Here is a 14,122-nt window from a genome sequence, read left to right on the forward strand (position 1 = left end):
TGGTGTTAAGTGCTTTGGAATGGCACCTTTGTGTAAGAGTTAAAGAAAATGATAAGGCAGTAGGCAGAATTAAGTATGTGGTTTCATACTGACACACAGAATAGCCAAAGCCTTAAATTGTTCCCCTTTTATTAGCAAAAAAAAAAATATCTCTGCTTCTGAAAATGTCTTTTTTCTCATTCCATTAAGGATCAGCAAGGGCTAGGGACTTGGGGTGGTAGATGAGAAGAAGTCTTAAACTAAATCCTAAAAAATTTTCCGTTTCCATATTTTTAGCCTGCCTGTCTTCTGCTTTCAGTATTGAATGCAGTGCAACTAGTATGACCGTGCCAAAAGCTGTTTAAACAATATTAAGATGTTTTCTTCAAACTTCTCCCTAGGAAGATACTCTTTTTCGAGAGGAATGTTTTCCCTGGAGCATTACATCATGAATTGGTTCAGTTCTTGGAGTAAGAAATTGGACCAAATGGTGGAGAAGGTCTCCAGGGGAAACATACTTACGCTGTTAAGTATTCCCACCAGAAAGCTTAGAAACCGCTTACATATTACCATTCTGTCCACATTTAGCCTTTCACCTTACTGCAGCTGAACAGAGGGGAGGGGGTGGTGGTTAGTCTTTTTTAAGGAAACTTGAACCTTTTTTGTTTTTGTCATTACATTTTCCCCCGCTCTTATTGTATCTTGTGAACTGAACGCTGGAAATGGAATGTCTCATTTTTGACAATGCTGCATAACGATTTTTTTTTTGGTTTTTTTTTTTTTTAATGCAAACTATTAATGAAATCTTAATTATGAAAGCTTCCTTGGAAACGCTGATTTTAGGATTTTTTGGGGGATTAAAATGAGAGGAACCTCTGGGAAGACCAGGGGATAGAAGGATTTGGGTGGATTAATGGGACAGCAGCCCTACGAACAATGCCTGATCGTGTTTCCTGTTGCATACGGACTGGTTCCCCATCAGTGATGGAGGCACTTGATATGGCTTCCTATGTCAAATGAAAATCTCAGAATAAGGAGAAATATACTCCTTGAATTTACTAGTGCACATCATCAGTTTTTATTTTATTTTTTAATGTGGCAGCTCTACTGTATAGAGTTATTATTTGAAAGCTGATAAGCTTGCAATTTCGCAAAGGTCTACATTTTGTTTTGCAGACAGTTAAGGACCTAAAAGCATATTCCACGTGCAAGTTTGATGTGGAACATTTTGAATTGTTCATCTTTAGGTTCACACCATTACCTTACAGAATACAAAATGGAAATACATAGCAGTGTAATAAAACCCAGAAGAATAACTTCCTGGACAAACATGCCCCAGGGCAGGACACTTGGTGCTTCATGAGTGACTTGAATTTTACCATGGAGCGGAACTAGAAAGGAGCCTCCTGTGATACTTGAGTCATGTTTCTGCTGGTATTTTGAGCAAACCATGTTCTACTGCCCCAGATTTGTTTGATGGGCAAAGAGAGAGTCTTTGTATCCCAAATCTTTTGTTTGGCACCTTCGGTCTCTCCTTAGAAAAACAAAAACAAGCAAAAGCTTAATTAAATTTGTTTTTCTCACTCAAAGGATTTGATACTCTACAATCATAAGAGGCTGAAGAGAAGGTCAAGCCTTACATATGCTTTCTCTATTCCTATTTGATATCTAATCTTTCTAAAAAGTGTTGTTTTTCTAAAGGAAAAACATGATAGGCAGACTTTTTAACTGTTCATAACAAGACAGACCATTAAGCTGGTCCAGCTGCTGAGAGACTGGCACCAAAACTGGTGTCTGGAAATTGGCACAAGATTGTAAAAGACTTGTGCCAAAACATATTTAAATTATGTAATCATATTAAATACACACTGCATATTATTGCTACATTCAGGTTATGAAATCATTCAATAACAGAGCATATAATAGATAATGGAAGATTGTAAGAAGAGAGAGCATGTTCTGAAGCATACTGGAATCAGTGGAAATACTCATGTTGGTTGCAGCAGGTTCTAGGTGAGAGCACGGATGTGCTGTATTATTCCAGTAGAGAAAAAAGGCTCGGTTGTTAAGAGCAGCACTTGGACCTGCTGTCCAGAAGCCTGATGCGACCAGCTATTTAGATGTTTCATTTTTGCCACTGAACAAATGCAGCAAAGTCGGTAACAGCGTAGGCTTCTGATGCTGGCAATTCCCAGTGCTCCTGAAGCCTCTAACGCAGCAGATGGGCTGTTTGGGCTGCAATACTTACACCAGCTCCAGAGCAAGTGACAAGTCATGTTAGTGTCCTTTAATGGTGGTGCTTCTCTGAAAATAAAGTTCCGTCGCCTGCACAGCATGAGGCTATGATGCTGGACCAGAGCTTCTCCCGGCGCTCCCTGTATGCTCTGTGCAAAGCAGTAGTCCTGCAAATATTTCCTCTTGGAAATTACCTGGGTTTGGAGAACCTGTGTTCTTAGGAGTTTGAGAGAAATTATCACCAGCCATGAAGCTTAGAGTCTACTGATACTTGTATTTTCATTCGCAAACTCATTCCAATTGAAAAATTGTCCCTTACAGCAGATCTTTCTTTTTTAATGTCTCCCAGAATATGTGGCTCCTAATACACTTCTGCTTAAAAATTCTGAATTCGTATGAATATTTGGTAGAATGGCCACTTAATCTTCCTGCTGCTGTTAACAAAATGTAAAAAGATATATTTACTTTTGCTTCCTTTCTCAGCCATTTTTTCATTGCAGAACAAACTTTTAAAAACTGATTATACCAGATGATTTAGCGGTATGGCCAAATAGTCCCTGCTTGAATAAGATGGATGGTAGCTGGTTTTGGAGCAACAGTAATTAAGACTGCCGTAGCAAGCAAGGAAGAATAACAACCTAATAAGAGCTTATAGGGAAACTCTTAAATTGAAAAGTGTTCTCAAAATCCAAAAATCCATAACGCTAGTAAAATCTTAGTTTATTAAAATGTAGGGGTTTATTGTATTTGTTTTGGTATTTGTAACTTTTAATTTAAAAAATTATTTAAAAAGTAGCAGAAACTTAAGACCTTATTTTTTCAACACAGAATAGACGCTTTCAGTTAAATCACAAGATTCCTTTAAAATGACGTGAACTGTTTGTAGTCTATTTTTAATAGTCTTTTTATCTGATACGTGCAGATGACAAAATGTCTTTTGAGTGCAAAACCGCTTCATTTCTAGATTGCAACCTCTGTTGTGGTCAGCAATAGCTTCTCAAAATGCACTGAGAATAAGGATTGCATGGTCTAATGAACATTTCAAGGACTCCTAGTCCTGAGTTTGTTTTGCTCCTGACATTCTAGAGCTCTCTTGATATTGCACAAGTCCTTTCATAGTTTGATGCCTCGGTTTCTACATGCGTAAAATGAGATGGCCACCTCCTGAAGGCAGTGGAAAGTCTGTTTACAGTGTGCAAAACCTTTGGCCTGATTACTGAGCGATTACTGGTTTAAACTATTTCTATCCCTATTCTATCTCTGTATACAGAGGTGAAGCTTTTAATGTGTGATGGTCAACAACATTAATGTTATTGCTGTTCAGGTGCAATGGACAGAAAAAGCCCAAATGATTTAAGGGTGGTACTACTTTTAGAAGAGAGGTGGCTTGTTCAGCTTTTTGAAGTCCTTAAGATAATGTCTTTTATATCTATGATTGATTTATTTGATATTTATGCAGTTGGCAGTGGGATTTGAAATATAACATAAGCACTTCCTGAGATGTCAGTACTCCGATGTTAGTGGTCTGAACAAGGATGTAATTCATATCTGCAGGTGCTTACTCTGGTATCAAACACTTCAATAACATCATGCTTGTGGAATCCGGCACTCCCCAGTGTCCCATTTGTATCCTGATATGCCCACGTCTTTCCTATGTGTGTTTTTCTTTCTTAAGGAGCTCTCATTTCCTTCAATAGGATATGTTTTATTTCATCCTTTTTCCTGCATTTACTCATATTAATGTCACCGCATTCACTGGTAATAGCTCGGCTTGGAAATAACCCGTATATCCCTGAAAACACTGGGCCTGAAATTCAATCCTGGGATACTTTATTAAGAAAGATGTTTAAGTGAAGGGAGGTAATGATTTCTTTTTGGACTCTTAATTTGATCTAACCCGTTTAAAGGTGCATCAAGCATGCTCCACTACAGCCCGATGGCCCTCTGCATTGTTCCGTCAGGCAGCGTTTGAGGGTCCTGGGATGAAAGTTTTCTGGGTCTCTTCTGCTAACCTTTAGGCTTCTCTTACGAGAATTTCTTCAGAATGAAAAGGACAGAAGTCAGGTGCTGGGCTTTTGCTTGTGGGTGAGTTCTGGGGAAGGACTTCATGGTGGCTGGATCAGCTGACACTCTCGGGGCTGTGTTTTCAGCTACACAGCTGATAGGGAGTTCTGATTGCACTTTCTGTGCCATGAAACATTGTCTTTTTGCAACTCCTTTCCTTCATCCCTTTCTCCCGTTTTGCTCCATTTATGAAAAGTTTCAGTTTAGTTTGCAACCTCTTTAAGCGATAGCAGTCTCCTCACTCGCTTTGCAAAGTACATTTGCACGGTTTGTAGGATCTCACCGTAAAGTGTTGTGAAACACAGTGCTACTTGGCAGTTCTCTGAAACTGCTTTGTCCCTTTTCCAATTGCTTTGTAGATGAGAGTCTTAATAAGCCTCCTGTAGACAAGGAAGAAGTATCTGATGTGGAAGGACTTGAGACTTACATAGGTTATAGAGCTGATTACCCACTATGACAGTGACGGGAGGGATCCCAGCTCAGAAGCTCCAGAACGCAAGTTTTCAGTCAGGAGGCCTCTTTGGAGAAGCATTTTGATTAAATATACTGGAGTGTTCAGTGCTTGAAATCTTTTTATTTCCTGTCGTTATCTTGGTACAATCATCAGTGCCTTTTTTATTATTTTTATGGATGTGCTCATCAGCTGTAGCTTTTCCTGTCCCTGTGGGAATTTCCCTGCCCTGCAAAGCTGAACTTCACAATATCTAGTAGAAACTAAATTTTTTTTTCCCATCTGGTAAGTAGCGCAGCACCAGAGTCTCTAGTTAACAGTGCTCTACTTGGGGAAATTTTACAAGCCGTAATCTGTTTGAACAACTCACTTGGGTAAGTTAGTACTTCGTTGTAAACTCTCATAGGTGACTCATCTGAGAAATTGCAATGAACAGAAATGCTACAGAATAAAGGGTCTTGCTTGCAACTTGAGCTACCTCTTTGCAAGGCGTAGGATCTGTTAGTATACATGTTACTGTAAAGCCAGCCCGAGTTTAATGTTTGTTTGCAGCATGAAGTGATTTTTGTTGGTAATCTTTAGCTGGTGGAGTAACCCCACGTTTACAGTGGAGGCAGACCCATTCCTTTCTGTTGCTGCAACATTTATGTTGCAGTGGCAGGTAGATCTTTTTTTTTTTTTTTTTCCCCCAATACGTTTTTGCATTAGACTACATACAAACTGGGTTGATTTAGAGATAATCCTTGCTGCGTTAGGCTGACTTCGCCTGAGACTGTAGACTTTGTTCTTACGTTGTGGTTTTGATATACCTGAAGGTACAAAGCGTGAACAAGTCCAGGAGAAAATAAGTCCTGTAAACAAGCTTGTAGCCCTGTTAGGGTGTTGTGACTGTCATTCAAGAAGCCATGTGGTGACAAAGTCAGTGCAAATAGAAGAGCCATCTTGTTCCAAAAGCACTGGCTCCTACTCCTTGAAATAAAAAAAAACAACCCTGCTTTAGCTTGAGCTGTACAGGAGCTATAACCCAAAAGGTAATTTATCCAAATTAACATAACGGAAGACAATGGTGCAGTTACGCTGAACCGGGTTATGGGTCGGTATGATGAGAATGCCCTTATAAGATCTGAGAAGCACAATCTATTGGGGCTTATAAGATACTTAAAACCCCACAGATGGGGATCGGGAGAGGCATACAGTATTCATGTTATTTCACTCTCACAGTTTATAAATAGCAAAAATGCAATTTCCTGCTTTCATTCAGGGCAGCTGCAAGTCACACTGGCCTGTGGAAAATGGCCAGTTTGAGTCACGATTAAGCCCAAGTGCCACATGCATCTTACCTGCTCCAGCCAAAGCTGCACTTCAGCAAAGTGCTTAATATCTCTCTGTCTTTCTCGGATTTCCCCCTTCATCCCATCACCATACCACTTGGTTTTCCATTTCAAACTTTTCTTCGATGTTCTACATATCAATTTTCTTCTACGATCCAGCCTAGAAAATGGGTAATTCTTTGCTACCAGCAGGTGGGGACAGGGAATACAAGACATTAGCTCTGTTATAAAGGGGGAAGAAACAAAACAGAGGAATTAATTTCATTTCCTCTCTTCAGCAGGTGGAACAAGTCTGCCTGCCTGAATAAAGTGTATGCTCTTATCCTCCCCTCCGTGTAGCCTCTTCTTACTTTTTAGGTGGTTTTTTTTCTTTTAGCTGGCAAGACTTCAGTTAATCACTCCAGAGAAGTAAGCAAATGTGATTTTGATTTTTTTTTTTTTTTTGGTCTTGTCCTTATTAGTGTTTCAAATAACCTGGAGCCTCTAATTCTGGGAGAGGACAAGTTTTCCCTTCACAATTAGTTACTGAATGTGCTGAAGGGAAGCAAAGAAATAAACAAGTCTGGAAATCAAACTTTCATGATTGCCAGGGGTGTGCACTTCCTCTGTGATGTGCTGCATGAAAGCCACACCTCAAAACACTGCATCTCTGTAGACAAAAGCTTCTTAAAAGATTTAGCAGTTACTTTGCATAGAGAAAAAGAATGTTGGGACCTGCTGGCCTGTCCCTTCCAGATAGATTTAGCAAAGTCAAAGAGCCATGTGCGCAGAGAAATGTATAAACATGCATAGAAATCAATAAACTAATGATTAAATGTCTGTGATGAATGCAAAGCAGATCCAAAAAATTCGTAAGTTTTTACCTTCCCTTCTCACAACAGAGGTGGCTATAAGTCCAGATACGCTAAAATTCAGAAAGCAAAGTACTATGTTTTCATTTTCTCCTTTTTTCTGCTTGAATTTTGTGGCCTTGGGAGTGCTTTTCACAGCCACCCTCCCTTTCCCCAAGGAGGGGCATTCCAGACGGGGCAGGTGCGGGGGGACTGATGAGTCACCTGTGGAGCAGCCTGGGCTCAGGTGCCTTCCATCATCCCTAATTGCAGTCTCCTCCTCGGTGCTGGCTCTGGTGACGCTGCGTTTTGCAGAGGGTAAGTTCTCTGAGAGGATTTTCCCCTCAAATTACTTTTTATATTTACCTTTTCCCCCACTTTGTGACCTAATGAATATAGTTTTGATACCTGAAAGCAGGGGAGGAGCTGTGAGCTTGCTGTTGGGGGCGGGGTGGGGGGGCTGTATGGGGGACAAAGTGTCACCCCGGAGCTGGCTCGGAGCAGATCCTGCTTGGTGCTTGGAGAATGGGATGCGGCGTTGCTTTGTGTGTGAAGAAAGCCGTGGGTTTCGATCACAGTGGTAATGCTTGTCTTCTTCCCCAGAACCGTTCTGCTCAGTGGGGGCTAGGAGCTGTCTGAACTCTTGGTCTCTTTGTCAAATCTTTTTCTTGAGGTAACTCTCCTGGAGACTAAAAAATGGACCCCAGCACTGATAGTAGGGTTACCCTTTCGTTTGGTTTCACCAGGCTGCCTGAGCTTATTTCCTTCTTGGAAGGTTCTAGGGGAGCTATGAAGTTTTGCTGGTCGTGCAGTGAAAAAACTCCTGTGCAAAATGCTCTTAAACACTGTCCCCAGCCATTATAAGCCATGGGGGTAGTACCTGGGCTTCCTCCAGTCGCGGTCCTGGTTTAACTCCCCTTGGGTTCACAGGCTCCTCTGCTAGAAACTGTCTCCTTCCAGAGCAAGCCACCAAGTCTGCTTCCAGATTCTCCCTAAATTCCAATCTGAGGTCTCGTTTCAGTCTGTGTGCTGTTAGGACAGCAGGGTATCGGGGTGTTTGGTCAGCAAAGATGTAAGCCGATCGTGACATGGGGCTTTGAATGAATTTCAAACATGAATTTGAGGTTTGCAGGCCTTAGAGAGTATATTTTTGCATCTGTGGTGCATGTTGTCTGTAAAAGAGCAAAAGGAGAAGCCTGGGTTTGGTAGCATAAGACCTGGGAAAATCGGGTAACGTTATTTTCGCTGTGTGCTGCTGGGTTTGGAGAAAGCTGAATTCAGGCAACCGTTTTGCCTTTCCATCCCCTCCTCCACCTTTTGTGCTGCACATCACCAGCTGCAAGAGGGGTCTATCACTTCAGATTTAAGACACCTGGGTACCTGGTATTTTGAGGGGGAGGGAGGCAAACAGATAGACATCTTATGGAGAACCACTTTTTGCAAAAGAATTGTCGTAACTGAGCAATTATGTGTATCTATGAAGTGAAAATAATGACACAGAAGGTTAAGCACTAAGCTGATCCGATGTCACACAATTGTTAACCCCAAATACAGCCCGTATAGAGCAGGTAGCATGTACCTGTTCTTACTTCTCTGCAAATGCAGAAGCCAGGTGTCTTAAATCTGAAGGGATAGACCCCTCTTGCAGCTGGTGATGTGCAGCACAAAAGGTGGAGGAGGGGATGGAAAGGCAAAACGGTTGCCTGAATTCAGCTTTCTCCAAACCCAGCAGCACACAGCGAAAATAACGTTACCCCCGATTTTCCCAGGTCTTATGCTACCAAACCCAGGCTTCTCCTTTTGCTCTTTTACAGACAACAAGAAGGTGATTTAACTACGTTGCTGTAACGATATAGATGAAATCTCTAAAAGCCTACAGATACCAAAGGAGAGACAGCAGAGAAGGTTTGATTTCCCATGTGGATTTGTAATGAAGTGGAAACTTGGATGTCTCTAATGGATCAGCTTCGAAGGCCTCAGTGGTGCTCCCAGATCTGTAGGGGAGGACTTCTGTGGGTATCCTGGCTCTTCTACATGGGCCTAGAGAGCTCACGAGGTCACATTTTCTTGTCTCGTTTGCAGCACCACACCCTGAGTAAGGTGCAATGTTGTGTTGTGTTTCCTTACAGTTGTCCCCTTCTTCCCTTTGTTTCTCTCTCATGTCAAAATGTTTTGCATGGAGATGGAAGGTAGTTCCCTTTGGTTCATTTTCTGGCATTGCACTGAGGCATGACACGCTTCTGCTGTGGGTTTCAGCAAAACGGCTTCTTCCCCCCGACTGCATTGAGGTAGCAAAACAGCCAAAAAAGAAAATGCTAAGAAGCAGTGCTGAAGACATAGTTCTGTCCCTACTGGCTTTGTCTGGAAACTCTTTAAAAAAGTACAATGCGATGCTGTGCACTGGTACGTGTTTTAGCTTTTAGCTCAGCTTCTAAAAGCTGTAGAGCTGTGTTGGCGTGATGCTTTGCTCAGGCTAATTAGCCCTTCTGCCTAGTAGGTCTGCTGGCCTGAGCCAGGGTGGCTTGCTGGTGGGACTGAGCTTCTTCCTGTAACAGCAAGGTTTGTAGGACTAGTTTAGGTATCCCTGGACACATGTTGCATTGTGCCATGTGGACGTGACTACCATGACGTAGGGCAAATTAAGTCACCTTTCTGTCCATCTATTTTCCCTCCCACCCTTTGTGTGTTTCGTTCCTAGTCTCGTAATGACTTAAACACGTGCTTAACTTTATGCACTATGCGTAACCCTATTGATGTGCATAAATCTTGTGAGAACAGGGCTTACACGTGTGCTTTGGTAAATTTATTCAGTGTATAAACTCAAGCACATGGGTACATTTTCACAGGATCAGGGCCTTGGATGCAGGGCAGGATGGTCTTTTACTGTGTGCCTGGACAGTGCAATTTATCACAGCAGGGAACAAAACACATACATAAATGAGTGCAAGGTGTCTGCCAGCACAAATCCAGTTGCCTTAAATTGCAAAGGTGGAAGTAATCTTTGAGGATGGGGAGGGGTGGAGGGGAATGAAAAGTTATTAAAAGCAGAAGAGATCTCAAGGAACCCAACTTCGTTTCGTTCTTATGAAGAAGCTTTGAATACAATAGGGAAAAAGCATTGGGAGTAATTATCCAAAATGGGTGGCATAAATCCGAGCAGAAAGTAATACATCAGTTTTAAAGCTACTCATTTCAAACTGTGAGTTAGATTTATTTGACCTGCATTTGGGAGCAAATATTAATGAAAGGGCGAAGGCAGCTTATGGCTCTTTCAGTTCTTTCATTTCCCACTAGATGTCTCCGGTGTAAAAACTAATTATGAATGTTCTTGATTTAATTTGGAAAAAAAATTGGATGAAGCTTTTTTTTATTATTTCTTTTAAAGTCTTGTGCTGTTGTGCGGTGTGCAGCTTAACCCTTGATCTTTCTTCAGTAACTACTTCAGCCTCAAGTACGATACGAGGCCATTTAGAAGTGATGCAGTTAATGGAATACTTTTTTTTTTTTTTAATAAAGAGTTGTCCAAGTATTATAAGAATCAAGTCTTTATTCCTGCCAATTCTTTGGCTGGTATCTGTAACATGTAACTTATCTCTCAGCTCTGATGACATATGTTCAGTAGTCTGTGAAACTTCCCTGTTTTTTTTTATTTATCACTGTATTGGCATGCTGGGTTTGAACTTGGACCTGCTTTTGGAATTACTCTTTTTTCAAGAGCATCTTTATAAGAAAAAAGTTCTGGGTGAATCTGCCAAAGTGGTTTCTTTTGTCTCACAAAATTAATGGGGCTCTAAACAGATACAAGAATCCACCTGTGTGGATCTTGCTGCAGAGTTGAGGCTTCGTCCTAGAAAAAAAGCAGAATTGTGGCATTTTTCTGTTGCCTGCAGATGAGAAGCCATTAGAAATGCACAGACTGGGGTAGCACTTTGGGTGATAGTGGTTTGGTTTTGTAGAGTCATTGCCCTGTTCGCTCTTCATTTAAATTCAGCTTAGTGGGTGTTTTTGTTGTTTGTTTGTGGGTTGGTTTTTTTTGTTTGTTTGTTTTTGATTGATTGTTTGGTTGGTTTTTTATTAAAGCATGGATCTTGGTACTATCTGCGTGATATTTTTACCCCGCTGCTATCTGCTGAGTATCTAGCTACAGAGGACTGGACAGTTTACGTTTGGGAAAAGCAAAGGAATTCATCTCCACACTTTTTGAGGTAAGGAACAAAATCGAAATGTCAAGCTTGGGCTAAAGCGTAGTTAGTTCCATTCATGTAGACCTGCAGTTAGTTGTGTATTTGCTTTACCATTGCGCATGTCTTTCCCTAGTCCAAGTTGACAAATTGTCAGGGTCTTTGCTCAGGTGTGAAATTTGTACATTGGGTTTGGTCTGTACTGATGATTCACATTTTTAGGGATGATCTTCAAGGTGTATTTTGTAAGCGCATTGTTGAAACATTCCTGTTAGTACGGATGGTGCTATTATTACTGGAGTTTCATCGTTCTCATGTCCGTTATTATCTTCAGCAGAAGAAAAATTTGGTCAGTACAAGCCACTGCTGGAAAACTTTGTGTTTGTTTCTTTCCTGCACCGTTTCAGCGTTCAGCTACAAGCCTGCCTGATAATTACAGGTTTGAGCAAGACTGCAGCTAAGTTAGTGTCAGAACCAGGGCTGGAGCTCAGATACTACCAAGGCCCGTGCCAGGCCCTAGCAGGTTGGTGACAGCTCCTCAACTGGAATGTAGGGATGTACAAATTCAACAGCTGTTTTATTGTCCTTTCCAGTCCCCTCTTACACTCGGCTATGCTCTCCCAAGATAGACATGCCATTAAACACAGTGTAATCACTGGCACAGCAGGTGTATTGAGATACAGACATCTAGCAATGTTTTATTTAAAAGGCCTGAGTAATAATAATATAAAAAAGCAAACAAAAAACCCCACTGCCAGTCACCATAAGAAAAGGTATCCACTGGGAAATTAATAATTGCCCTCTGTGGACTACATAGCATATGCTGGCTGCATCCTGCTGCCATTTTCATTTAAAAATGTTGAAGTTAAATTATAGCATTATAAGGAAACACACTTCAAAACCTATGCTTAAAGGTACAAAGGCATCAACAATCTAAACTGAAATGTCTTCATAGCTATTACATAAATATGACTTATGATGTATAGGAGAAAAAATGTGAACAAATGATTCTTCTCCCCAAAGAACTACAAATATTTTTTTTCCAATTAATGACAATGAACCACAAACAAACATTTCAAAAAAGCTGACAGGATTTCTCTGATCACTTTCTTCTACTCTGCTGTTCATATTGGTGCACGCTAGGATGCACTTTGTGGTGAATGGCTGTTCTGTGGTCAGTTCTGTGTTAAACATCTCAAAGATGATCTCCCAAAATGATCAGGAAAAAAACTTGCTGTCCTCTAAATGTCATCTCTCTGAATTTAAGCTGTGTAATATTTGTGAGCAGTTGACTTAATTGAATATGCTGAGAAAGGTATTTCAGACTTCTGCATTTTTCCATTTGTGTTTGCTTGGTTTTTAAAATCTGGCTGCTTAAATGGGAATGGAGTTCCTAAAAAGTCTAGTCATTCCCCTACTGTTTGCTTGTGCAAATACTTAACGAGGAAAGGTGATTCCTTCCAATCCACCTCCCCCTTCATTCCAGAAATCAAAGGCTTCATAATTCAGTGAAGCACCTAGGCATGTAGTTGCATTCACATGGTGTTAAGACCAATCTGATAACATCCTGCCTCTTGGCAACACTTCTTAGCTTGAACTTGGACCTGTATTAGCAGCGCTTGGCATATGGTCTGTTTGAAGCGTAAGCAGAGTGAGCCCCTGTCTGCTTGTGGAAGGCATGGTAACCCCAGCTGCCCGAAGTGTGTGGGGTGCCGATCACACCGTGCAATCACGGCTCAATCAGAAGCAACGTATCTGTTGAGTTACAGCCAGTGTGGGCGCTCAACTTACAGTTCAGACCTGGTACACGATGGCACTTTGGGTGGCTCTTCCAGCAGGTGTGCTGCTTGCTGGGACGTTCCTCTACGGTGCTTTTTGTTAAGCAGCATAGATGTCCGCTGGGCAGCTTTGTTTTCATCTACTGTGGGGGGTGCTACTGATGAAATAGCACACAGTCAGCCTAAAACACCACCAGCAGGACCTGTCCCTTTTTTGCTTTCTTTGTCAAGCTTACGTATTTCTTTCTTTTGCTTCTCTTTCTAATCCTGATTTACTGTATTGAATTTCAAATTGAACCCTGTTCTTCGGTCCAGCATTTCAGAGCCACAGCGAGGAAGTCGCGGGTCTCAGCACTGGCACAGGATGCTGCTGGGAAGCCAGGGGGCTCTGCGGGCATCTGTGCTCTCCCTAGCACCACACAGAATCCCCAAGCTCGACAGCAGTCTGTGGGCACTATTATAATTAGATAATAGAATAATTTCATATGCAATTGAAAGTGCTGCAGGGAAAGAAGAGGGATGTTTGGGAAAGTAGATTGTAATTACTTGAGCTGGAATTTGGCCAGGATACAGAGGTTAGTCTTGCGAAAAGTACCGAGGGACCTTCAATGAACACAACTAGTTAGTATCTCAGTTAGACTTCTGATTTAAAAGATGCAGCCTGCACAGCCTGGTGCCCCCACAGTGTACTCGTTCAGGACTGAACAGAGCTACCAGAAAAAGCCACAAGCAATTTTCCATGATAAAGGTAAAAAGGAAATAGAGGTGACTGGAAATGATTTTTTGTTTGGCCCCAAATTGTCCTTGACATTTTCTCCAACACTTTCCATGTGAAACAAAAAATCTGGTTCTGCGTAAAGTGGTGTGGGGAGGGAAGCACACCTCTGCTGAAGGGAGCTGAAATTTTTTAAGTCCAGTGGCTAAACTGATTGTATGTTCATGTGAGAGACCTCAAAACCTTAAGAATTTGGCACCATTTTCAGTGGAAGATGAGCATAAACCCTGTGTGACCTAATAGAAAACCCCAGCACAAAATCTGAGCCTTAATCAGATGGAGCAGTCCAGTAATGGTTCAGTTTTCAGTCATGGAGAAGATGCTGGTGTCATTAAGGGAGACTCTAACTTTTACTCTCTGAAAACTACCCTTCTTATTTTCATCTTTACTGCTAGTCAGGAAGATATATACTCTCCAAATAATAGCAGTTTCCTTGTGCTGGAGTTATAGTGGCTTTGTGATACAATAAACAGCACCCTGTCATAAGTCTTGTATAAA

At 41.4% G+C, this 14,122-nt stretch overlaps 1 protein-coding gene across 5 annotated transcripts in view; it reads left to right on the plus strand.

Moving 5' to 3' along the window:
- The window catches only part of CDCA2 (cell division cycle associated 2), a 111,363-nt gene that overhangs the window by 20,559 nt on the left and 76,682 nt on the right, over positions 1-14,122 (plus strand). For 4 of the 5 annotated variants that reach the window (XM_055696068.1, XM_055696069.1, XM_055696073.1 and 1 more), the window contains exon 19: positions 10,971-11,095. The gene's annotated coding sequence lies outside the window, so the exon portion shown is untranslated. Of the gene's footprint in view, positions 1-380; positions 3,252-10,970; positions 11,096-14,122 lie in introns of those variants that run through there. The other variant, XM_055696072.1, reaches the window with a different exon arrangement.

This window comes from Falco cherrug, chromosome 18 (assembly GCF_023634085.1).
Source record: "Falco cherrug isolate bFalChe1 chromosome 18, bFalChe1.pri, whole genome shotgun sequence".
In the NCBI taxonomy this organism is placed as follows: domain Eukaryota; kingdom Metazoa; phylum Chordata; class Aves; order Falconiformes; family Falconidae; genus Falco; species Falco cherrug.